Here is a 4,450-nt window from a genome sequence, read left to right as displayed (position 1 = left end):
GTACAAACATGAAAACTGCAGCCAGTGAATTAGACACACACACACTTCTGATACTCAGCCACTGGCAGTGCACTGTGGCCTGTACTGTTGCTGTCCCTGTGTTTCTTCACAGCTCTACACTTTGGGAGATGGGTGACGGGAGAGTTATCTTTTAACAGAAGATGTTAAAAACTGTATAAAGTAGAGAAAACAATGACTTAAAAAGGTCAATCGTAATGGAAACTCATAAGCTGTACATTTGTAATAAAATAGTAAAACAACTCAGTTGTCATGTCTCTGTTTGCATGTTTCTTCTAACTGCAAGGATGTGCTCACCCTGACAGGGAAATGTGAGATTTAGAGCTGCAATAATTAATAGTTTAGTAGCCAACTAGTAAATTAATCGCCAACTAATTTGTTAGTTGATTCATAGGTTTGAGTATTTTTTTTCAGGAAAAAAGATAAATAATTTGATTCTACTCTTGTGAAAGTGAAAATTTCCATTTTTCTTTACTCCTCTGACAGTGAACTGAATATCGTTGGGTTGTGGACAAAACCGACGTGAGGACGTGGGCTTTGGGAAAGTCTGATCGACATTATTCACCATTTTATTTTTATGTTACATTTAATGACCAAACAAATTCTTGTTTGTTGCAGCCCTAGTGTACTGACTTTGCTTGAATGTGTAAGGACAGTTTCCTGAACCTAATAATTTAAGTAGGTGGTGCTGATTACACCCAGGCACCATGCTGAGGAAAAAAACAGCTTGGCATAAGGTGCATAACACCTTGAAATACTGCATAGTCATCAAATCAGCATCTTTTTACTTAATGACATCCTAGTTAACTCTCAGAGTCCCCCTGTGTAAATATTTTTTTTTTAATTCTACCATACTAAGTAAATTACGATTTTGTTTTGTTGAGCACTCCTAATGACACTCCGGCTTCTGTTGGTGCACCAGCTTATATTTGTATCAACACAGAAAAAAATGACAATTACAGGGAAAGTATAGAGTTAACTACAATCATGACCATTTTCATCCACCATAGCATTTAGAATCCTTATAAGAAAGCATATTGCATTTCATTATTCCAGCATATTAAGTCTTAGTTTTAGCATGCATGTATCTGTAAAATGCGTATTTCTTGTCTCCTTCTTAAGTTTTAAGTTAGAGCTAGACTGCTTAATCAACCCCTATATCTTTATCAGTCAAATAACAAAACTGTCACGCAGAAATGCAAAAGATAACTTTGTGTCTTCATTACGTTAAGCTTTTATATATTTGTCACAACTCTTTAAAAAAAAAAAAAAAAAAACCTTAAAAGAAAAAAATTAAAAACTATTACACATCTAATGTTCAAAGAACATTTTCAGGATGTTTATCAATTCAAATAATGTTTCTTCCAGGTTAAATGTGAAGAGGCAACATTTTAACTGCAATATTCTGATGATGCTTTGGTGATGGTGAGAGGTGACAGATCATAGAAAGTTCTTTCATAAAACATTTCCACATTGCTTCATGATAACAAAGAACAAACATTTTCAAAGGAACATATGGAAAATGCTTTCAGGATGTTCTTGAAGCCTGAGATTATGTAACATTTTTTATGAAACATTCCCGTAATGTGGTATGTTAACAAAGGTAGAGCATTTTACTGCAAACAGCAAACAGAAGATTGCGCACTAACGATGGATTAAATGTGTGTAAGTTTACTGCTAAAATATAGCACTTTTCTGTGAATCACAAACCCAGATAGCAAGTTTTGGTTTGAAAAAACGTTCTCAGAATGTTACAATGCAATGTTGTAGACTTTCAGTGGCAGTTCCCAGAATGATCCTCTTTAGGATAGGATCACATTCTCTAATAACACCCTAAAAATGTTTGGTGATAACGTTCTTAAAAGGTTTTTGATAATGCCAGACTTAATCAAAATCAAACCAAAGTACGCCTTCTTCACAGAAGACATTTTGAGGAAAAGCACACGTGTAAGTGATGAAATTAATGACAGCTGATTTCTATTTAGCAGCTTTGATGTGAAGATCCTTGTATCCTGCATAGCTGCTCACTGCCACTCTCACTGGAATATGTCAATACAACAGAGCCATCGTTAGTGTTATTAGTGACACCTGTGCCCACTGTGACAGGTCAAAGTGTTTGCTGTGAGAAAGGCTGATTGTGTTTCTCCATGTGGACCAGGCCACACACAGCTTGTGCTACAAAAAGGTAAGACAGGCTATCACATGTAAACATAAAGAAATTATGCAAATTCAGTCGCAGTTATTACTTTCCTTGGCCTATTTTCTTTGTTTTATATAAGTAATATTAGACAGCTTGTCTGGAGTTTGGCCTGTGAAATGGTAATCCTAGCAGTTCCTTATCGAAAGTTACGCAGTGGTGAAAAGAGAGTTTAAATTAACGTTAGATATTGCATGTCTGTAGGGGTGGCATGTGTAAGTTATGGTGCACAGAGAGCATTTTGCAGACTGACTAAATCAACAGCACAAATGTTCTAAACCATGTGATGTAGGCATGTTTGAATCTTCTGAGATTATTTTACTTAATGTTAATTTCTCTCATCAAACTGGAGCAAAACCCAGATGGAGGGACTTTTGTCATTGTTCACTTTTTTCACTTTTTGACATATCATTCAATTCAGTAACATCTCGTTGTGCTCAATGTCCATATATTTTTACAGCAAAACTTAAATAATGTCTGCAGGGTGTCTTTTTTAAGCACTGCTTGTCTGTCTTTAAGCAGTTCTGACCATGACTCTAGCTGCTGTCTGTACCTCCTCCCTCCACTCACACAGGTGGGCCATTAATTACCATAGCAACGGTTACTGACACACAAAAACAGTGCCATGCTGGTGTGTGCATGTGTTCGTCAATACACAATGTGTCTTATATTCGGTCTTCCAGACATTTAAGTTTGAAACTACTTCTTTGTGTCACTGTCAGACACACAGGTGCTTCTAATCAGCAGGTCAGACTTCCATCAACTCCTTTTTGTTCCTGTAGTATTACTGTCTGTTTCCCTGTCTGTCTCTCTATGTCTCTCTCTCTGTCTCTTTTTCTGTCTCTCTCTCTCTCTTTGACTGTCTCCATCTTTCTCCCTCTCCATCTGTCTCCCTGTGTCTCACTGTGTGTCTCTGTCTCTCTCTCTCTCTCTCTCTCTGTCTCTCTTTTTTCTCTATTTTTCTTTCTCTCTTTTTTGTCTTTCTCTCTCTCTCTGTCTTGTCATTCTCTCGCTCTGTCTCTTGCTGTGCCTCTCTCTTTTTTCCATGTCTCTGTCTCTTTCTCTCTTTCTGTCTGTCTTTTTCTGTCTTCCTCTGTATCTTTCAGCTTCAGACACCTTGCAAATGTCAAAATGTTATACACTTCAAGGACATTTATGCCTAAATATTAAACATTTATTATTTTAACCTTTTCAGTTGACATCAGCTTCTTCCTATGACACTCCCTTGCGGTTTAACTTGTAGCTTCTTCACTTTAGAGCAGTTCAGTTTTCATTTCTGCCAGTTTTTCAGATATTTCCGGCAATTCAATCTCTGCATTTTAGGCTATGTATTTCTGCATTTTCAGCTATATATCTCTGTATTTTAGGCTATATATTTCTGCATTTTCAGCTATATACCTCTGCATTTTCAGATTTATATTTCTGCATTTTCTGCTATATATTTCTGCATTTTCAGCTATATATTTTTGCATTTTCAGCAATGGTTTTCAACTGATTTCAGCTATAAGCATCCACATGCATGTTCCACAGGAAATGCATTTTCTAGTTCCTACTGATGTTTAGTATTTTTTTTTTTTTTTACAAATACTGTTCTTTTAATGTGGGTCTGTTACGAATACTATACAAGACAAAGCTAAAGGTGTTTTACACATGGTCTAACAGGTCTAATTGCATGTTGTTCATGCAGTTGGAACATCTCCTGCAAGTTTCTGTGCACCAGATTTGTTTTCACAAAAACAAGAAACTAATATCCCTCATTTTGCATTCTCAACTACTTTAAAGGACACACTTGCTATGTAAACCAAAGATTGTTATTCCTCACACTTGTCAAATGTTGCATTGAATATGTAAAGCTATTTCACAGTGGAGGAAAGAAAGAAGTGGTGAAGCCTACTGTGTGCTCTAATAGTCAGACTACTTAAATATAATGTTTGCACAAAATGTTTGTATGATGTCTTTAAAGCACACCTTTATTCTGAAAAAAGAGAAAATATTTTCAAAATGTAAGGGCGTGAATTTCTCAATGTTATGAAAAACCATTAAAAATGATACCACAAAATATTTGTATAATGTTTTAAAGGTATTTCTATTTATAATGTTCTTACTATGTTATCAAAAACATTTTTAGAAGGTTATTACCAAAAATGTTTAGGATGTTTTAAGAGAACATTACAAGTTTTAGAAAGAACACTCTAGGTGATAAAAGAAAACTTGCCTTTGAAAATATTACTGGAA

The sequence above is a fragment of the Plectropomus leopardus genome, chromosome 5 (genome assembly GCF_008729295.1).
Source record: "Plectropomus leopardus isolate mb chromosome 5, YSFRI_Pleo_2.0, whole genome shotgun sequence".
Lineage (NCBI taxonomy): Eukaryota > Metazoa > Chordata > Actinopteri > Perciformes > Serranidae > Plectropomus > Plectropomus leopardus.
Note: the sequence above shows the minus strand (reverse complement) of the source record.